This window comes from Nothobranchius furzeri, unplaced genomic scaffold (assembly GCF_043380555.1).
Source record: "Nothobranchius furzeri strain GRZ-AD unplaced genomic scaffold, NfurGRZ-RIMD1 Scf020, whole genome shotgun sequence".
Lineage (NCBI taxonomy): Eukaryota > Metazoa > Chordata > Actinopteri > Cyprinodontiformes > Nothobranchiidae > Nothobranchius > Nothobranchius furzeri.
The window spans coordinates 3645400-3668612 of NW_027223037.1; the positions used below are offsets into that span (position 1 = coordinate 3645400).

General features: G+C 41.4%; 1 long non-coding RNA gene across 1 annotated transcript; it reads left to right on the forward strand.

Annotated features, from left to right (window-relative positions):
• Positions 1-10984: 10984 nt before the first annotated feature.
• LOC139064401 (uncharacterized) lies at positions 10985-13078 on the forward strand. Its single transcript, XR_011517470.1, has 5 exons — positions 10985-11695; positions 12059-12149; positions 12290-12470; positions 12809-12841; positions 12884-13078. It is a non-coding gene; the product is annotated as an uncharacterized lncRNA (long non-coding RNA).
• Positions 13079-23213: the final 10135 nt, after the last annotated feature.

Below are 23213 nucleotides of genomic sequence, written 5' to 3' on the forward strand. Positions count from 1 at the left end.
TGTAAATGGCACCCAGAATTATGTTGCACGAAGCACAATTTCACATCATTCTGGGTCCATTTGTGTGAAAACAAGGTCCAATCAGGCTGAAACGTTACAGGAAGGTAGAATCTATTGAGTTGTAAGTGATCTGAACGTTTCATGATGATAGCACTTTCCTAAGGGGGTCAAACCATGTCCCAAATGTCACCGGATCTGGTGTCACTTTAAAGAAGTAGTCCAGTTACACATTTGTGGGCTTATAACTTGGCTTCTGAATGTCCTAGAGAGATCAGGTTAAATTTAGTGAACTCCAATCAACAGCCCCTACAATTACAAAAAGGAATGGAGTCATTAGCACTTATGGTTTGTAAATGGCACCCAGAATTATGTTGCACGAAGCACAATTTCACATCATTCTAGGTCCATTTGTGTGAAAACAAGGTCCAATCAGGCTGAAACGTTACAGGAAGGTAGAATCTATTGAGTTGTAAGTGATCTGAACGTTTCATGATGATAGCACTTTCCTAAGGGGGTCAAACCATGTCCCAAAGGTCACCGAATCTGGTGTCAATTTAAAGAAGTAGTCCAGTTACACATTTGTGGGCTTATAACTTGGCTTCTGAATGTCCTAGAGAGATCAGGTTTGTTTTAGTGTACTCCAATCAACAGCCCCTACAACCACAAAAAGGAATTGAGTCATTAGCACTTATGGTTTTTAAATGGCACCCAGAATTATGTTGCATGAAGCACAATTTCACATCATTCTGGGTTCATTTGTGTGAAAACAAGGTCCAATCAGGCTGAAACGCTACAAGAAGGTAGAATCTATTGAGTTGTAAGTGATCTGAACGTTTCATGATGATAGCACGTTCCTAAGGGGGTCAAACCATGTCCCAAAGGTCACCGGATCTGGTGTCAATTTAAAGAAGTAGTCCAGTTACACATTTGTGGGCTTATAACTTGGCTTCTGAATGTCCTAGAGAGATCAGGTTTGTTTTAGTGTAGTCCAATCAACAGCCCCTACAACCACAAAAAGGAATGGAGTCATTAGCACTTATGGTTTGTAAATGGCACCCAGAATTATGTTGCACGAAGCACAATTTCACATCATTCTGGGTCCATTTGTGTGAAAACAAGGTCCAATCAGGCTGAAACGTTACAGGAAGGTAGGATCTATTGAGTTGTAAGTGATCTGAACGTTTCATGATGATAGCACTTGCCTAAGGGGGTCAAACCATGTCCCAAAGGTCACCGAATCTGGTGTCAATTTAAAGAAGTAGTCCAGTTACACATTTGTGGGCTTATAACTTGGCTTCTGAATGTCCTAGAGAGGTTAGGTTTGTTTTAGTGTACTCCAATCAACAGCCCCTACAACCACAAAAAGGAATTGAGTCATTAGCACTTATGGTTTTTAAATGGTACCCAGAATTATGTTGCACGAAGCACAATTTCACATCATTCTGGGTTCATTTGTGTGAAAACAAGGTTCAGTCAGCCTTAAACGTTACAGGAAGGTAGAAACTATTGAGTTGTAAGTGATCTGAACGTTTCATGATGATAGCACTTTCCTAAGGGGGTCAAACCATGCCCCAAAGGTCACCGGATCTGGTGTCAATTTAAAGAAGTAGTCCAGTTACACATTTGTGGGCTTATAACTTGGCTTCTGAATGTCCTAGAGAGATCAGGTTTGTTGTAGTATACTCCAATCAACAGCCCCTACAACCACAAAAAGGAATGGAGTCATTAGCACTTATGGTTTGTAAATGGCACCAAGAATTATGTTGCACGAAGCACAATTTCACATCATTCTGGGTCCATTTGTGTGAAAACAAGGTCCAATCAGGCTGAAACGCTACAAGAAGGTAGAATCTATTGAGTTGTAAGTGATCTGAACGTTTCAAGATGATCTCATATTCCTATAGGGGGTAAAACCATGTCCCAAAGGTCACCGGGCCTGGTGTCACTTTAAAGAAGTAGTCCAGTTACACCTTTGTGGGCTTATAACTTGGCTTCTGAATGTCCTAGAGAGGTTAGGTTTGTTTTAGTGTACTCCAATCAACAGCCCCTACAACCACAAAAAGGAATGGAGTCATTAGCTTTTATGGTTTGTAAATGGCACCCAGAATTATGTTGCACGAAGCACAATTTCACATCATTCTGGGTTCATTTGTGTGAAAACAAGGTCCAATCAGGCTGAATCGTTACAGGAATGTAGAATCTATTGAGTTGTAAGTTATCTGAACGTTTCATGATGATAGCACTTTCCTAAGGGGGTAAAACCATGTCCCAAAGGTCACCAGCCCTGGTGTCACTTTAAAGAAGTAGTCCAGTTACACCTTTGTGGGCTTATTACTTGGCTTCTGAATGTCCTAGAGAGGTTAGGTTTGTTTTAGTGTACTCCAATCAACAGCCCCTCCAACCACAAAAAGGAATGGAGTCATTAGCACTTATGTTTTGTAAATGGCACCCAGAATTATGTTGCACAAAGCACAATTTCACATCATTCTGGGTCCATTTGTGTGAAAACAAGGTCCAATCAGGCTGCAACGTTACAAGAAGGTAGAATCTATTGAGTTGTAAGTGATCTGAACAATTCATGATGATCGCACATTCCTATAGGGGGTCAAACCATGTCCCAAAGGTCACCGGGCCTGGTGTCACTTTAAAGAAGTGGTCAAGTTACACCTTTGTGGGCTTATAGCTTGGCTTCTGAATTTCCTAGAGAGGTCAGGTTTGTTTTAGTGTACTCCAATCAACAGCCCCTACAACCACAAAAAGGAATGGAGTCATTAGCACTTATGGTTTGTAAATGGCACCCAGAATTATGTTGCACGAAGCACAATTTCACATCATTCTGGGTCCATTTGTGTGAAAACAAGGTCCAATCAGGCTGAAACGTTACAGGAAGTTAGAATCTATTGAGTTGTAAGTGATCTGAACGTTTCATGATGATAGCACTTTCCTAAGGGGGTCAATCCATGTCCCAAAGGTCACCGGATCTGGTGTCAATTTAAAGAAGTAGTCCAGTTACACATTTGTGGGCTTATAACTTGGCTTCTGAATGTCCTAGAGAGATCAGGTTTGTTTTAGTGTACTCCAATCAACAGCCCCTACAACCACAAAAAGGAATGGAGTCATTAGCACTTATGGTTTGTAAATGGCACCCAGAATTATGTTGCACGAAGCACAATTTCACATCATTCTGGGTCCATTTGTGTGAAAACAAGGTCCAATCAGGCTGAAACGTTACAGGAAGGTAGAATCTATTGAGTTGTAAGTGATCTGAACGTTTCATGATGATAGCACTTTCCTAAGGGGGTAAAACCATGTCCCAAAGGTCACCAGCACTGGTGTCACTTTAAAGAAGTTCCAGTTACACCTTTGTGGGCTTATAACTTGGCTTCTGAATGTCCTAGAGAGGTTAGGTTTGTTTTAGTGTACTCCAATCAACAGCCCCTACAACCACAAAAAGGAATGGAGTCATTAGCACTTATGGTTTGTAAATGGCACCCAGAATTATGTTGCACAAAGCACAATTTCACATCTTTCTGGGTCCATTTGTGTGAAAACAAGGTCCAATCAGGCTGAAACGTTACAAGAAGGTAGAATCTATTGAGTTGTAAGTGATCTGAACGTTTCAAGATGATCGCACATTCCTATAGGGGGTCAAACCATGTCCCAAAGGTCACCGGGCCTGGTGTCACTTTAAAGAAGTGGTCCAGTTACACCTTTGTGGGCTTATAACTGGGCTTCTGAATGTCCTTGAGAGGTCAGGTTTGTTTTAGTGTACTCCAATCAACAGCCCCTACAACCACAAAAAGGAATGGAGTCATTAGCACTTATGGTTTGTAAATGGCACCCAGAATTATGTTGCACGAAGCACAATTTCACATCATTCTGGGTCCATTTGTGTGAAAACAAGGTCCAATCAGGCTGAAACGTTACAGGAAGTTAGAATCTATTGAGTTGTAAGTGATCTGAACGTTTCATGATGATAGCACTTTCCTAAGGGGGTCAATCCATGTCCCAAAGGTCACCGGATCTGGTGTCAATTTAAAGAAGTAGTCCAGTTACACATTTGTGGGCTTATAACTTGGCTTCTGAATGTCCTAGAGAGATCAGGTTTGTTTTAGTGTACTCCAATCAACAGCCCCTACAACCACAAAAAGGAATGGAGTCATTAGCACTTATGGTTTGTAAATGGCACCCAGAATTATGTTGCACGAAGCACAATTTCACATCATTCTGGGTCCATTTGTGTGAAAACAAGGTCCAATCAGGCTGAAACGTTACAGGAAGGTAGAATCTATTGAGTTGTAAGTGATCTGAACGTTTCATGATGATAGCACTTTCCTAAGGGGGTAAAACCATGTCCCAAAGGTCACCAGCACTGGTGTCACTTTAAAGAAGTTCCAGTTACACCTTTGTGGGCTTATAACTTGGCTTCTGAATGTCCTAGAGAGGTTAGGTTTGTTTTAGTGTACTCCAATCAACAGCCCCTACAACCACAAAAAGGAATGGAGTCATTAGCACTTATGGTTTGTAAATGGCACCCAGAATTATGTTGCACAAAGCACAATTTCACATCTTTCTGGGTCCATTTGTGTGAAAACAAGGTCCAATCAGGCTGAAACGTTACAAGAAGGTAGAATCTATTGAGTTGTAAGTGATCTGAACGTTTCAAGATGATCGCACATTCCTATAGGGGGTCAAACCATGTCCCAAAGGTCACCGGGCCTGGTGTCACTTTAAAGAAGTGGTCCAGTTACACCTTTGTGGGCTTATAACTGGGCTTCTGAATGTCCTTGAGAGGTCAGGTTTGTTTTAGTGTACTCCAATCAACAGCCCCTACAACCACAAAAAGGAATGGAGTCATTAGCACTTATGGTTTGTAAATGGCACCCAGAATTATGTTGCACGAAGCACAATTTCACATCATTCTAGGTCCCTTTGTGTGAAAACAAGGTCCAATCAGGCTGAAACGTTACAGGAAGGTAGAATCTATTGAGTTGTAAGTGATCTGAACGTTTCATGATGATAGCACTTTCCTAAGGGGGTCAAACCATGCCCCAAAGGTCACAGGTTCTGGTGTCAATTTAAAGTTGTCCAGTTACACATTTGTGGGCTTATAACTTGGCTTCTGAATGTCCTAGAGCGATCAGGTTTGTTTTACTGTACTCCAATCAACAGCCCCTACAACCACAAAAAGGAATGGAGTCATTAGCACTTATGGTTTTTAAATGGCACCCAGAATTATGTTGCACGAAGCACAATTTCACATCATTCTGGGTTCATTTGTGTGAAAACAAGGTCCAATCAGGCTGAAACGTTACAGGAAGGTAGAATCTATTGAGTTGTAAGTGATCTGAACGTTTCATGATGATAGCACTTTCCTAAGGGGGTCAAACCATGTCCCAAAGGTCACCGAATCTGGTGTCAATTTAAAGAAGTAGTCCAGTTACACATTTGTGGGCTTATAACTTGGCTTCTGAATGTCCTAGAGAGGTTAGGTTTGTTTTAGTGTACTCCAATCAACAGCCCATACAACCACAAAAAGGAATTGAGTCATTAGCACTTATGGTTTTTAAATGGCACCCAGAATTATGTTGCACGAAGCACAATTTCACATCATTCTGGGTTCATTTGTGTGAAAACAAGGTCCAATCAGGCTGAATCGTTACAGGAAGGTAGAATCTATTGAGTTGTAAGTGATCTGAACGTTTCATGATGATAGCACTTTCCTAAGGGGGTAAAACCATGTCCCAAAGGACACCAGCCCTGGTGTCACGTTAAAGAAAAGGTCCAGTTACACCTTTGTGGGCTTATAACTTGGCTTCTGAATGTCCTAGAGAGGTTAGGTTTGTTTTAGTGTACTCCAATCAACAGCCCCTACAACCACAAAAAGGAATGGAGTCATTAGCACTTATGGTTTGTAAATGGCACCCAGAATTATGTTGCACAAAGCACAATTTCACATCATTCTGGGTCCATTAGTGTGAAAACAAGGTCCAATCAGGCTGCAACGTTACAAGAAGGTAGAATCTATTGAGTTGTAAGTGATCTGAACGTTTCAAGATGATCGCAAATTCCTATAGGGGGTCAAACCATGTCCCAAAGGTCACCGGGCCTGGTGTCACTTTAAAGAAGTGGTCAAGTTACACCGTTGTGGGCTTATAACTTGGCTTCTGAATGTCCTAGAGAGGTCAGGTTTGTTTTAGTGTACTCCAATCAACAGCCCCTACAACCACAAAAAGGAATGGAGTCATTAGCACTTATGGTTTGTAAATGGCACCCAGAATTATGTTGCACGAAGCACAATTTCACATCATTCTGGGTCCATTTGTGTGAAAACAAGGTCCAATCAGGCTGAAACGTTACAGGAAGGTAGAATCTATTGAGCTGTAAGTGATCTGAACGTTTCATGATGATAGCACTTTCCTAAGGAGGTCAAACCATGTCCCAAAGGTCACCGGATCTGGTGTCAATTTAAAGAAGTAGTCCAGTAACACCTTTGTGGGCTTATAACTTGGCTTCTGAATGTCCTAGAGAGATCAGGTTTGTTTTAGTGTACTCCAATCAACAGCCCCTACAACCACAAAAAGGAATGGAGTCATTAGCACTTATGGTTTGTAAATGGCACCAAGAATTATGTTGCACGAAGCACAATTTCACATCATTCTGGGTCCATTTGTGTGAAAACAAGGTCCAATCAGGCTGAAACGCTACAAGAAGGTAGAATCTATTGAGTTGTAAGTGATCTGAACGTTTCAAGATGATCGCACATTCCTATAGGGGGTAAAACCATGTCCCAAAGGTCACCGGGCCTGGTGTCACTTTAAAGAAGTAGTCCAGTTACACCTTTGTGGGCTTATAACTTGGCTTCTGAATGTCCTAGAGAGGTTAGGTTTGTTTTAGTGTACTCCAATCAACAGCCCCTACAACCACAAAAAGGAATGGAGTCATTAGCACTTATGGTTTGTAAATGGCACCCAGAATTATGTTGCACGAAGCACAATTTCACATTCACATCATTCTGGGTTCATTTGTGTGAAAACAAGGTCCAATCAGGCTGAATCGTTACAGGAATGTAGAATCTATTGAGTTGTAAGTGATCTGAACGTTTCATGATGATAGCACTTTCCTAAGGGGGTAAAACCATGTCCCAAAGGTCACCAGCCATGGTGTCACTTTAAAGAAGTAGTCCAGTTACACCTTTGTGGGCTTATAACTTGGCTTCTGAATGTCCTAGAGAGGTCAGGTTTGTTTTAGTGTACTCCAATCAACAACCCCTACAACCACAAAAAGGAATGGAGTCATTAGCACTTATGGTTTGTAAATGGCACCCAGAATTATGTTGCACGAAGCACAATTTCACATCATTCTGGGTCCATTTGTGTGAAAACAAGGTCCAATCAGGCTGAAACGTTACAGGAAGGTAGAATCTATTGAGTTGTAAGTGATCTGAACGTTTCATGATGATAGCACTTTCCTAAGGGGGTCAAACCATGTCCCAAAGGTCACCGAATCTGGTGTCAATTTAAAGAAGTAGTCCAGTTACACATTTGTGGGCTTATAACTTGGCTTCTGAATGTCCTAGAGAGGTTAGGTTTGTTTTAGTGTACTCCAATCAACAGCCCATACAACCACAAAAAGGAATTGAGTCATTAGCACTTATGGTTTTTAAATGGCACCCAGAATAATGTTGCACGAAGCACAATTTCACATCATTCTGGGTTCATTTGTGTGAAAACAAGGTCCAATCAGGCTGAATCGTTACAGGAAGGTAGAATCTATTGAGTTGTAAGTGATCTGAACGTTTCATGATGATAGCACTTTCCTAAGGGGGTAAAACCATGTCCCAAAGGTCACCAGCCCTGGTGTCATTTTAAAGAAAAGGTCCAGTTACACCTTTGTGGGCTTATAACTTGGCTTCTGAATGTCCTAGAGAGGTTAGGTTTGTTTTAGTGTACTCCAATCAACAGCCCCTACAACCACAAAAAGGAATGGAGTCATTAGCACTTATGGTTTGTAAATGGCACCCAGAATTATGTTGCACAAAGCACAATTTCACATCATTCTGGGTCCATTTGTGTGAAAACAAGGTCCAATCAGGCTGCAACGTTACAAGAAGGTAGAATCTATTGAGTTGTAAGTGATCTGAACGTTTCAAGATGATCGCAAATTCCTATAGGGGGTCAAACCATGTCCCAAAGGTCACCGGGCCTGGTGTCACTTTAAAGAAGTGGTCAAGTTACACAGTTGTGGGCTTATAACTTGGCTTCTGAATGTCCTAGAGAGGTCAGGTTTGTTTTAGTGTACTCCAATCAACAGCCCCTACAACCACAAAAAGGAATGGAGTCATTAGCACTTATGGTTTGTAAATGGCACCCAGAATTATGTTGCACGAAGCACAATTTCACATCATTCTGGGTCCATTTGTGTGAAAACAAGGTCCAATCAGGCTGAAACGTTACAGGAAGGTAGAATCTATTGAGTTGTAAGTGAACTGAACGTTTCATGATGATAGCACTTACCTAAGAAGGTCAAACCATGTCCCAAAGGTCACCGGATCTGGTGTCAATTTAAAGAAGTAGTCCAGTAACACCTTTGTGGGCTTATAACTTGGCTTCTGAATGTCCTAGAGATATCAGGTTTGTTTTAGTGTACTCCAATCAACAGCCCCTACAACCACAAAAAGGAATGGAGTCATTAGCACTTATGGTTTGTAAATGTCACCCAGAATTATGTTGCACGAAGCACAATTTCCCATCATTCTGGGTCCATTTGTGTGAAAACAAGGTCCAATCAGGCTGAAACGTTACAGGAAGGTATAAACTATTAAGTTGTAAGTGATCTGAACGTTTCATGATGATAGCACTTTCCTAAGGGGGTCAAACCATGTCCCAAAGGTCACCGGATCTGGTGTCAATTTAAAGAAGTAGTCCAGTTACACATTTGTGGGCTTATAACTTGGCTTCTGAATGTCCTAGAGAGATCAGGTTTGTTTTAGTGTACTCCAATCAACAGCCCCTACAACCACAAAAAGGAATGGAGTCATTACCACTTATGGTTTGTAAATGGCACCAATAATTATGTTGCACGAAGCACAATTTCACATCATTCTGGGTCCATTTGTGTGAAAACAAGGTCCAATCAGGCTGAAACGCTACAAGAAGGTAGAATCTATTGAGTTGTAAGTGATCTGAACGTTTCAAGATGATCGCACATTCCTATAGGGGGTAAAACCATGTCCCAAAGGTCACCGGGCCTGGTGTCACTTTAAAGAAGTAGTCCAGTTACACCTTTGTGGGCTTATAACTTGGCTTCTGAATGTCCTAGAGAGGTTAGGTTTGTTTTAGTGTACTCCAATCAACAGCCCCTACAACCACAAAAAGGAATGGAGTCATTAGCACTTATGGTTTGTAAATGGCACCCAGAATTATGTTGCACGAAGCACAATTTCACATTCACATCATTCTGGGTTCATTTGTGTGAAAACAAGGTCCAATCAGGCTGAATCGTTACAGGAATGTAGAATCTATTGAGTTGTAAGTGATCTGAACGTTTCATGATGATAGCACTTTCCTAAGGGGGTAAAACCATGTCCCAAAGGTCACCAGCCATGGTGTCACTTTAAAGAAGTAGTCCAGTTACACCTTTGTGGGCTTATAACTTGGCTTCTGAATGTCCTAGAGAGGTTAGGTTTGTTTTAGTGTACTCCAATCAACAGCCCCTACAACCACAAAAAGGAATGGAGTCATTAGCACTTATGGTTTGTAAATGGCACCCAGAATTATGTTGCACAAAGCACAATTTCACATCATTCTGGGTCCATTTGTGTGAATACAAGGTCCAATCAGGCTGCAACGTTACAAGAAGGTAGAATCTATTGAGTTGTAAGTTATCTCAACGTTTCATGATGATCGCACAATCCTATAGGGGATCAAACCATGTCCCAAAGGTCACCGGGCCTGGTGTCACTTTAAAGAAGTGGTCAAGTTACACCTTTGTGGGCTTATAACTTGGCTTCTGAATGTCCTAGAGAGGTCAGGTTTGTTTTAGTGTACTCCAATCAACAGCCCCTACAACCACAAAAAGGAATGGAGTCATTAGCACTTATGGTTTGTAAATGGCACCCAGAATTATGTTGCACGAAGCACAATTTCACATCATTCTGGGTCCATTTGTGTGAAAACAAGGTCCAATCAGGCTGAAACATTACAGGAAGGTAGAATCTATTGAGTTGTAAGTGATCTGAACGTTTCATGATGATAGCACATTCCTAAGGGGGCCAAACCATGTCCCGAAGGTCACCGGGCCTGGTGTCACTTTAAAGAAGTAGTCCAGTTACACCTTTGTGGGCTTGGCTTCTGAATGTCCTAGAGAGGTCAGGTTTGTTTTAGTATACTCCAATCAACAGCCCCTACAACCACAAAAAGGAATGGAGTCATTAGCACTTATGGTTTTTAAATGGCACCCAGAATTATGTTGCACAAAGCACAATTTCACATCATTCTGGGTTCATTTGTGTGAAGACAAGGTCCAATCAGGCTGAAACGTTACAGAAAAGGTAGAATCTATTGAGTTGTAAGTGATCTGAACGTTTCATGATGATAGCACTTTCCTAAGGGGGTCAAACCATGTCCCAAAGGTCACCGGATCTGTTGTCAATTGAAATAAGTAGTCCAGTTACACCTTTGTGGGCTTATAACTTGGCTTCTGAATGCCCTAGAGAGGTCAGGTTTGTTTTAGTGTACTCCAATCAACAGCCCCTACAACCACAAAAAGGAATGGAGTCATTAGCACTTATGGTTTTTAAATGGCACCCAGAATTATGTTGCACGAAGCACAATTTCACATCATTCTGGGTTCATTTGTGTGAAAACAAGGTCCAATCCGGCTGAAACGTTACAGGAAGGTAGAATCTATTGAGTTGTAAGTGATCTGAACGTTTCATGATGATAGCTCTTTCCTAAGGGGGTCAAACCATGTCCCAAAGGTCACCGGATCTGGTGTCAATTTAAAGAGCAAGTAACGTCTAAATTAACTTTTTTTTGCTGATGAACTGTATAAATGAGTGTCCAATAGTGTTTTAAATGTGTGCATTCTTTATTTTAGCATTTTGGTGCATTTTCTTTAAAAATTAAAAATTCTGTCTAAAAACCACAGTAATGCGCCACCTTCAGCTGAAAACATAGAATTTGAGTCATTTTGAATAAATTTTAGCCAATGGCTAAAGAGTAAAGTACTACGTAAACCAGTAGAGTACTACGTAGCAGCTCCGTGCCAAAGTTATAAAAGCAACGAGAGTCTCGGCCACGCCCTGTGGTGAGTGGGAGTTGGATTTGCAAGCGAGTGTAGGAGGTCAGCGTAGTTCAGCATTAGCATATAGCATTAGCATATCCTAGTCTTAGCATATCTTTTAGTGTTATAAATACTTATTTAGTGTTAGATTTGGCTGTTGGATATTGTAGTTTAGTTAGTGTTTGGCTGTTAGTGTAATTGGGAAAGTATTTCGGGTTTAGTGTTCCATATCGTCTTAGTATTGGTGAGTAGGTGTAGTGTAGTATGCTTGCGGTGACTCTGTGGGCATTTTACCCGCGATTCTGCACGTCTCCGTTTGAAGAGGGAGGCTGTGCCCACCGTGGCTCTTCCGCGATTTAGATGCAGCCCACCGACTCTGCTCCCCCACCACGGCGGGCTCCAGTCTGAGGTGAGTCAGCTAAATAAACGTTTTAACATCTTCTAAAGACAATTCCCTACCTAAATGCAAAGTCTGAGAGACGTGGTTCACTTCCTTTAGCTAGTCAGTCGGCAATTCTGCAACAGTGTCTCTAACTGACGCAGCACTTGACAGACGGCATTACAGCGTGAAATCCAGCTTGTGACCCGGTTCTGTGAGGAATTCTGTTTAGGAGGTCGCATTTCAGGCTCTCCACATCATATGAGACTGACTTTTACGTTATAATGATCACACACTAGGAATGTTATAAAGCGCCTATATGGGACAGTTTCTTTTGTATATTATCTGACTTTATAAACTCCCAACAACAATGTGCTTATATATTTTTTTCAGGCTAAATCTACCCAAGACACTGGCTGTCAGACTGATTTAGCTGCATGAATGTACTTGTCCAGGCTGACGTGAAACCTTCCCTGTAGCAAAGGTGAATTATTTTTAATAATCTTCTATGTAAACATTTTATTATTACCTTCTAGTTTTAATTTGTTTTACAGATTATTGTTACACGTGATTTTATGCTCTTTTAAACATTTATAAATGTGCTGCTTCTTTGTTTTTACAAAGCCAGCCAGAATGGAGTTCACAGCTGCAGTGTGTCTGGTGACCCACGGGGACCATGATGAAAATTCATCTTCCAGAAGGTCCCAGAGCGTCCAGACCCCCTGAAAAGACCAAGATGTGAGGTGTCTGCTGTTGATTCCAGCTTCCACCTCAGTGACAGTGCAAGCTCAGTGAACTGTTCAAGGTAAAAAAAAAAATTAAAACTTTTCAGAATTTTTAAGATATTAACAATTAAATAAGTTTGTGATTACATCATGACGGAGGCTACTGATTCTGGCCCCGTGACACTTGGTGGTGACGTGTGAGCTGATTCACCTGGAAAACAACTTTTACATTAAATATTTTGTTTTTGCTATCAAAAGGAAATTAACTAATAACCTGCATTATTGCAGGACACTCAGCCAAATATGGACTCTACACCATGAGGCAGGCACACATTAATATTCTATAAGAGCACATAAGGTGAGCAACACTACATATTGTACACTGTCCTGAATATGTTTTCTTTCTGCATCTCATTAGCCTGGCTGATCACCTGATAACTCCTGTCATCTGGTTATGACAGCATGAGGATGTCCTCACACATCTGTCATCAAGGTTATGACAGCATGAGGATGTCCTCACACACCTGTAACCTATCAGCTCATCTGGCAGAATAGAGAGAGAAGAGACAACACCACATCTCCTGTTCCTGGAAAGCCTTCAGCCATCCTTCGATGACTGAGAACCTCCATCAGCTCTGTCTCCTGTCTGCCCACAATTATTATAATAAATATTGTGTTTGACAAGTTTTTTTGTGCTGCCAAATATCTCATATAGATTCCAGTTTTGATATTTTAATGGATATTTATAAATTACATTAATTGAATTATCACAATGCATGTTTAACTTGCTCTATTTGGATGAATTAAACTAGCACCTCACTGTTAAAAGCTCGTTTTAATATCAAGCATGTTTAAGTATTTATGGACATGAACAAAAACAGGAAATATATAAATTGAGATTTATTTAATTAATATAACAAATAAGGGGGAAAGAGTCATTGAAAGGCACGTTCTTCTGAAAGTTCCTGATCCTGACGACACCAGCAGAGACCAGCTGCAGACACCAGAGACCAGCTGCAGACACCAGAGGACCTAGAACCAAGAGAGCAGCTAGTATCAGTAAATAAATAATGAAATCAGGGCAGTTTTAGTGAGCTGAACACATTACAGAATAATTTTCTCATGGGGCATTTTCATAACTTTATGCAGCAGACTGTAACTTGAGCCCAGAGCTACCAGAGAGCTGCTATCCAGCATGTTTCAGTGGATTTTCCTGCTTTAACAGGTTAGATTAACTGTTAAGCAGCTCAGCTATTTGTTGCTGATTAAAACCAGGTGTGCTGAAGCAGATAAACCTCTAAAACATGCTGAATACTAGCTCTCTAGGGCCGTGGAGACAAACCCTGCAGCTAATCCAATGCTATGGCTAACGGCTACTTACGTTCAGAGGTGATTCTGTTGGGTCGGTTCTGGGAGTTACAGGCAACTCACAAGCTCACAACAATAAGGCTCAGGTCCGCTTGTCTCCACCAAATAGACTTGGTTCCTTTCTTCTCGAGTGTCTGGGTAAGGAGGGGGAGGAACATCCTCCACTTCTAATAACTGCATAGAGAGAAGGGAGCTAGCATCGTCTAGTTAGCCGTCGTCTTCGTCACTGCCGCGGCTCCGCCCTCTCGGTCCTCCAGGCAACGCCTACTAATGTTGCATTTTTTAAAATTGATACATGGGTGGAGAAGGACTCCGAGGCTCAATTGACCCGCTCTTTAAAGTAGTCCAGTTACACATTTGTGGGCTTATAACTTGGCTTCTGAATGTCCTAGAGAGATCAGGTTTGTTTTAATGTACTCCAATCAACAGCCCCTACAACCACAAAAAGGAATGGAGTCATTAGCACTTATGGTTTGTAAATGGCACCCAGAATTATGTTGCACGAAGCACAATTTCACATCATTCTGGGTCCATTTGTGTGAAAACAAGGTCCAATCAGGCTGAAACGTTACAGGAAGGTAGAATCTATGGAGTTGTAAGTGATCTGAACGTTTCATGATGATAGCACTTTCCTAAGGGGGTCAAACCATGTCCCAAAGGTCACCGGATCTGGTGTCAATTTAAAGAAGTAGTCCAGTTACACATTTGTGGGCTTATAACTTGGCTTCTGAATGTCCTAGAGAGATCAGGTTTGTTTTAGTGTACTCCAATCAACAGCCCCTACAACCACAAAAAGGAATTGAGTCATTAGCACTTATGGTTTGTAAATGGCACCAAGAATTATGTTGCACGAAGCACAATTTCACATCATTCTGGGTCCATTTGTGTGAAAACAAGGTCCAATCAGGCTGAAACGCTACAAGAAGGTAGAATCTATTGAGTTGTAAGTGATCTGAATGTTTCAAGATTATCGCACATTCCTATAGGGGGTAAAACCATGTCCCAAAGGTCACCGGGCCTGGTGTCACTTTAAAGAAGTAGTCCAAATACACCTTTGTGGGCTTATAACTTGGCTTCTGAATGTCCTAGAGAGATCAGGTTTGTTTTAGTGTACTCCAATCAACAGCCCCTACAACCACAAAAAGGAATGGAGTCATTAGCACTTATGGTTTGTAAATGGCACCCAGAATTATGTTGCACGAAGCACAATTTCACATCATTCTGGGTCCATTTGTGTGAAAACAAGGTCCAATCAGGCTGAAACGTTACAGGAAGGTAGAATCTATTGAGTTGTAAGTGATCTGAACGTTTCATGATGATAGCACTTTCCTAAGGGGGTCAAACCATGTCCCAAAGGTCACCGGATCTGGTGTCAATTTAAAGAAGTAGTCCAGTTACACATTTGTGGGCTTATAACTTGGCTTCTGAATGTCCTAGAGAGATCAGGTTTGTTTAATGTACTCCAATCAACAGCCCCTACAACCACAAAAAGGAATGGAGTCATTAGCACTTATGGTTTGTAAATGGCACCAAGAATTATGTTGCACGAAGCACAATTTCACATCATTCTGGGTCCATTTGTGTGAAAACAAGGTCCAATCAGGCTGAAACGCTACAAGAAGGTAGAATCTATTGAGTTGTAAGTGATCTGAATGTTTCAAGATTATCGCACATTCCTATAGGGGGTAAAACCATGTCCCAAAGGTCACCGGGCCTGGTGTCACTTTAAAGAAGTAGTCCAAATACACCTTTGTGGGCTTATAACTTGGCTTCTGAATGTCCTAGAGAGGTTAGGTTTGTTTTAGTGTACTCCAATCAACAGCACCTACAACCACAAAAAGGAATGGAGTCATTAGCACTTATGGTTTGTAAATGGCACCCAGAATTATGTTGCACGAAGCACAATTTCACATCATTCTGGGTCCATTTGTGTGAAAACAAGGTCCAATCAGGCTGAAACGTTACAGGAAGGTAGAATCTATTGAGTTGTAAGTGATCTGAACGTTTCATGATGATAGCACATTCCTAAGGGGGTCAAACCATGTTCCAAAGGTCACCGGATCTGGTGTCAATTTAAAGAAGTAGTCCAGTTACACATTTGTGGGCTTATAACTTGGCTTCTGAATGTCCTAGAGAGATCAGGTTTGTTTTAGTGTACTCCAATCAACAGCCCCTACAACCACAAAAAGGAATGGAGTCATTAGCACTTATGGTTTGTAAATGGCACCCAGAATTATGTTGCACGAAGCACAATTTCACATCATTCTGGGTCCATTTGTGTGAAAACAAGGTCCAATCAGGCTGAAACGTTACAAGAAGGTAGAATCTATTGAGTTGTAAGTGATCTGAACGTTTCATGATGATCGCACATTCCTATAGGGGGTCAAACCATGTCCCGAAGGTCACCGGGCCTGGTGTCACTTTAAAGAAGTAGTCCAGTTACACATTTGTGGGCTTATAACTTGGCTTCTGAATGTCCTAGAGAGGTCAGGTTTGTTTTAGTGGACTCCAATCAACAGCCCATACAACCACAGAAAGGAATGGAGTCATTCGCACTTATGGTTTTTAAATGGCACCCAGAATTATGTTGCACGAAGCACAATTTCACATCATTCTGGGTCCATTTGTGTGAAAACAAGGTCCAATCAGGCTGAAACGTTACAGGAAGGTAGAATCTATTGAGTTGTAAGTGATTTGAACGTTTCATGATGATAGCACTTTCCTAAGGGGGTCAAACCATGTCCCAAAGGTCACCGGATCTTGTGTCAATTTAAAGAAGTAGTCCAGTTACACATTTGTGGGCTTATAACTTGGCTTCTGAATGTCCTAGAGAGATCGGGTTTGTTTTAGTATACTCCAATCAACAGCCCCTACAACCACAAAAAGGAATGGAGTCATTAGCACTTATGGTTTTTAAATGGCACCCAGAATTATGTTGCACGAAGCACAATTTCACATCATTCTGGGTTCATTTGTGTGAAGACAAGGTCCAATCAGGCTGAAACGTTACAGAAAAGGTAGAATCTATTGAGTTGTAAGTGATCTGAACGTTTCATGATGATAGCACTTTCCTAAGGGGGTCAAACCATGTCCCAAAGGTCACCGGATCTGGTGTCAATTTAAAGTAGTAGTCCAGTTACACATTTGTGGGCTTATAACTTGGCTTCTGAATGTCTTAGAGAGATCAGGTCTGTTTTAGTGTAGTCCAATCAACAGCCCCTACAACCACAAAAAGGAATGGAGTCATTAGCACTTATGGTTTGTAAATGGCACCAAGAATTATGTTGCACGAAGCACAATTTCACATCATTCTGGGTCCATTTGTGTGAAAACAAGGTCCAATCAGGCTGAAACATTACAGGAAGGTAGAATCTATTGAGTTGTAAGTGATCTGAACGTTTCATGATGATAGCACATTCCTAAGGGGGTCAAACCATGTCCCAAAGGTCACCGGGCCTGGTGTCACTTTAAAGAAGTAGTGCAGTTACACCTTTGTGGGCTTATAACTTTTCTTCTGAATGTCCTAGAGAGGTCAGGTTTGATTTAGAGTCCTCCAATTAACAGCCCCTACAACCCCAAAAAGGAATGGAGTCATTAGCACTTATGGTTTTTAAATGGCACCCAGAATTATGTCGCACAAAGCACAATTTCACATCATTCCGGGTCCATTTCTCAGAAAAATGCTTCAATCAGGCTGAAACGTCACAGAAAAGTAGAATCTATTGAGTTGTAAATGATTCCTGTGTTTCATGATGATAGCACATTCCTAAGGGTGTCAAATCAGGTCATAAAGGTCACCGGATCACTTGTTCCTTAAAGGCGGTATTCCAAACACACATTTGGGGGCTTATAACTTGGCTTCTGAATGTCTCAGAGAGGTCAGGTTTGTTTGAGGGTACTCCAATTAACAGCCCCTACAACCCCAAAAAGGAATGGAGTCATTAGCACTTATGGTTTTTAAATGGCACCCAGAATTATGTTGCACGAAGCACAATTTCACATCATTCTGGGTCCATTTGTGTGGAAACAAGGTCCAATCAGGCTGAAATGCTACAGGAAGGTAGAATCTATTGAGTTGTAAGTGATCTGAACGTTTCATGATGATAGCACATTCCTGAGGGGTCAAACCACGTCCCAAAGGTCACCGGGCCTGGTGTCACTTTAAAGAAGTAGTCCAGTTACACCTTTGTGGGCTTATAACTTTTCTTCTGAATGTCCTAGAGAGGTCAGGTTTGTTTTAGAGTACTCCAATTAACAGCCCCTACAACCCCAAAAAGGGATGGAGTCATTAGCACGTATGGTTTTTAAATGGCACCCAGAATTATGTCGCACAAAGCACAATTTCACATTATTCCGGGTCCATTTCTCAGAAAAAAGCTTCAATCAGGCTGAAATGTCACAGAAAAGTAGAATCTATTGAGTTGTAAATGATTCCTGTGTTTCATGATGATAGCACATTCCTAAGGGGGTCAAATCAGGTCATAAAGGTCACCGGATCACTTGTTCCTTAAATGCGGTATTCCAAACACACCTTTGGGGGCTTATAACTTGGCTTCTGAATGTCTCAGAGAGGTCAGGTTTGTTTGAGGGTACTCCAATCAACAGCCCCTATTACCCCAAAAAGGAATGGAGTCATTTGCACTTATGGTTTTTAAATGGCACCCAGAATTATGTTGCACGAAGCACAATTTCACATCATTCTGGGTCCATTTGTGTGAAAACAAGGTCCAATCAGGCTGAAATGCTACAGGAAGGTAGAATCTATTGAGTTGTAAGTGATCTGAACGTTTCATGATGATAGCACATTCCTAAGGGGGTCAAACCATGTCCCAAAGGACACCGGGCCTGGTGTCATTTTAAAGAAGTAGTCCAGTTACACCTTTGTGGGCTTATAACTTTTCTTCTGAATGTCCTAGAGAGGTCAGGTTTGTTTTGGAGTACTCCAATTAACAGCCCCTACAACCCCAAAAAGGAATGGAGTAATTAGCACTTATGGTTTTTAAATGGCACCCAGAATTATGTCGCACAAAGCACAATTTCACATCATTCCGGGTCCATTTCTGAGAAAAAAACCTTCAATCAGGCTGAAACGTCACAGAAAAGTAGAATCTATTGAGTTGTAAATGAGTCCCCTGTTTCATGATGATCGCACATTCCTAAGGGGGTCAAATAAGGTCATAAAGGTCACCGGATCACTTGTTCCTTAAAGGCGGTATTCCAAACACACCTTTGGGGGCTTATAACTTGGCTTCTGAATGTCTCAGAGAGGCCAGGTTTGTTTGAGGGTACTCCAATCAACAGCCCCTATTACCCCAAAAAGGAATGGAGTCATTAGCACTTATGGTTTTTAAATGGCACCCAGAATTATGTTGCACGAAGCACAATTTCACATCATTCTGGGTCCATTTGTGTGAAAACAAGGTCCAATCAGGCTGAAACGCTACAGGAAGGTAGAATTTATTGAGTTGCAAGTGATCTGAACGTTTCATGATGATAGCACATTCCTAAGGGGGTCAAACCATGTCCCAAATGTCACCGGGCCTGGTGTGACTTTAAAGAAGTAGTCCTGTTACACCTTTGTGGGCTTATAACTTTTCTTCTAAATGTCCTAGAGAGGTCAAGTTTGTTTTAGAGTACTCCAATAACCAGCCCCTACAACCCCAAAAAGGAATGGAGTCATTAGCACTTATGGTTATTAAATGGCACCCAGAATTATGTCACACAAAGCACAATTTCACATCATTCTGGGTCCATTTGTGTGAAAACAAGGTCCAATCAGGCTGAAACGCTACAGGAAGGTAGAATATATTGAGTTGCAAGTGATCTGAACGTTTCATGATGATAGCACATTCCTAAGGGGGTCAAACCATGTCCCAAAGGTCACCGGGCCTGGTGTGACTTTAAAGAAGTAGTCCTGTTACACCTTTGTGGGCTTATAACTTTTCTTCTAAATGTCCTAGAGAGGTCAAGTTTGTTTTAGAGTACTCCAATTACCAGCCCCTACAACCCCAAAAAGGAATGGAGTCATTAGCACTTATGGTTTTTAAATGGCACCCAGAATTATGTTGCACGAAGCACAATTTCACATCATTCTGGATCCATTTGTGTGAAAACAAGGTCCAATCAGGCTGAAACGCTACAGGAAGGTAGAATCTATTGAGTTGCAAGTGATCTGAACGTTTCATGATGATAGCACATTCCTAAGGGGGTCAAACCATGTCCCAAAGGTCACCGGGCCCGGTGTGACTTTAAAGAAGTAGTCCTGTTACACCTTTGTGGGCTTATAACTTTTCTTCTAAATGTCCTGGAGAGGTCAAGTTTGTTTTAGAGTACTCCAATTACCAGCCCCTACAACCCCAAAAAGGAATGGAGTCATTAGCACTTATGGTTATTAAATGGCACCCAGATTTATGTCGCACAAAGCACAATTTCACATCATTCTGGGTCCATTTGTGTGAAAACAAGGTCCAATAAGGCTGAAACGTTACAGGAAGGTAGAATCTATTGAGTTGTAAGTGATCTGAATGTTTCATGATGATAGCACATTCCTAAGGGGGTCAAACCATGTCCCAAAGGTCACCAGGCCTGGTGTCACTTTAAAGAAGAAGTCCAGTTACACCTTTGTGGGCTTATAACTTTTCTTCTGAATGTCCTAGAGAGGTCAGGTTTGTTTTAGAGTACTCCAATTAACAGCCCCTACAACCCCAAAAAGGAATGGAGTCATTAGCACTTATGGTTTTTAAATGGCACCCAGAATTATATCGCACAAAGCACAATTTCACATCATTCCGGGTCCATATCTCAGAAAAAAGCTTCAATCAGGCTGAAACGTCACAGAAAAGTAGAATCTATTGAGTTGTAAATGATTCCTGTGTTTCATGATGATAGCACATTCCTAAGGGGGTCAAATCAGGTCATAAAGGTCACCGGATCACTTGTTCCTTAAAGGCGGTATTCCAAACACACATTTGGGGGCTTATAACTTGGCTTCTGAATGTCTCAGAGAGGTCAGGTTTAATTGAGGGTACTCCAATCAACAGCCCCTATTACCCCAAAAAGGAATGGAGTCATTAGCACTTATGGGTTTTAAATGGCACCCAGAATTATGTCGCACAAAGCACAATTTCACATCATTCCGGGTCCATTTCTCAGAAAAAAGCTTCAATCAGGCTGAAACATCACAGAAAAGTAGAATCTATTGAGTTGTAAATGATTCCTGTGTTTCATGATGATAGCACATTCCTAAGGGCGTCAAATCAGGTCATAAAGGTCACCGGATCACTTGTTCCTTAAAGGCGGTATTCCAAATACACCTTTGTGGGCTTATAACTTGGCTTCTGAATGTCTCAGAAAGGTCAGGTTTTTTTGAGGGTACTCCAATCAACAGCCCCTATTACCCCAAAAAGGAATGGAGTCATTAGCACTTATGGTTTTTAAATGGCACTCAGAATTATGTTGCACGAAGCACAATTTCACATCATTCTGGGTCCATTTGTAGGAAAACAAGGTCAAATCAGGCTGAAATGCTACAGGAAGGTAGAATCTATTGAGTTGTAAGTGATCTGAAAGTTTCATGATGATAGCACATTCCTAAGGGGGTCAAACCATGTCCCAAAGGTCACCGGGCCTGGTGTCACTTTAAAGAAGTAGTCCAGTTACACCTTTGTGGGCTTATAACTTTTCTTCTGAATGTCCTAGAGAGGTCAGTTTAGATTTAGAGTCCTCCAATTAGCAGCCCCTACAACCCCAAAAAGGAATGGAGTCATTAGCACTTATGGTTTTTAAATGGCACCCAGAATTATGTCGCACAAAGCACAATTTCACATCATTCCGGGTCCATTTCTCAGAAAAAAGCTTCAATCAGGCTGAAACGTCACAAAAAAGTAGAATCTATTGAGTTGTAAATGATTCCTGTGTTTCATGATGATAGCACATTCCTAAGGGGGTCAAATCAGGTCATAAAGGTCACCGGATCACTTGTTCCTTAAAGGCGGTATTCCAAACACACATTTGGGGGCTTATAACTTGGCTTCTGAATGTCTCAGAGAGGTCAGGTTTAATTGAGGGTACTCCAATCAACAGCCCCTATTACCCCAAAATGGAATGGAGTCATTAGCACTTATGGGTTTTAAATGGCACCCAGAATTATGTCGCACAAAGCACAATTTCACATCATTCCGGGTCCATTTCTCAGAAAAAAGCTTAAATCAGGCTGAAACATCACAGAAAAGTAGAATCTATTGAGTTGTAAATGATTCCTGTGTTTCATGATGATAGCACATTCCTAAGGGCGTCAAATCAGGTCATAAAGGTCACCGGATCACTTGTTCCTTAAAGGCGGTATTCCAAACACACATTTGGGGGCTTATAACTTGGCTTCTGAATCTCTCAGAGAGGTCAGGTTTGTTTGAGGGTACTCCAATCAACAGCCCCTATTACCCCAAAAAGGAATGGAGTCATTAGCACTTATGGTTTTTAAATGGCACTCAGAATTATGTTGCACGAAGCACAATTTCACATCATTCTGGGTCCATTTGTAGGAAAACAAGGTCAAATCAGGCTGAAATGCTACAGAAAGGTAGAATCTATTGAGTTGTAAGTGATCTGAACGTTTCATGATGATAGCACATTCCTAAGGGGGTCAAACCATGTCCCAAAGGTCACCGGGCCTGGTGTCACTTTAAAGAAGTAGTCCAGTTACACCTTTGTGGGCTTATAACTTTTCTTCTAAATGTCCTAGGGAGGTCAAGTTTGTTTTAGAGTACTCCAATTACCAGCCCCTACAACCCCAAAAAGGAATGGAGTCATTAGCACTTATGGTTTTTAAATGGCACCCAGAATTATGTCGCACAAAGCACAATTTCACATCATTCCGGGTCCATTTCTCAGAAAAAAGCTTCAATCAGGCTGAAACGTCACAGAAAAGTAGAATCTATTGAGTTGTAAATGATTCCTGTGTTTCATGATGATAGCACATTCCTAAGGGTGTCAAATCAGGTCATAAAGGTCACCGGATCACTTGTTCCTTAAAGGCGGTATTCCAAACACACATTTGGGGGCTTATAACTTGGCTTCTGAATGTCTCAGAGAGGTCAGGATTGTTTGAGGGTACTCCAATTAACAGCCCCTACCACCCCAAAAAGGAATGGAGTCATTAGCACTTATGGTTTTTAAATGGCACCCAGAATTATGTTGCACGAAGCACAATTTCACATCATTCTGGGTCCATTTGTGTGGAAACAAGGTCCAATCAGGCTGAAATGCTACAGGAAGGTAGAATCTATTGAGTTGTAAGTGATCTGAACGTTTCATGATGATAGCACATTCCTAAGGGGGTCAAACCATGTCCCAAAGGTCACCGGGCCTGGTGTCACTTTAAAGAAGTAGTCCAGTTACACCTTTGTGGGCTCATAACTTTTCTTCTGAATGTCCTAGAGAGGTCAGGTTTGATTTAG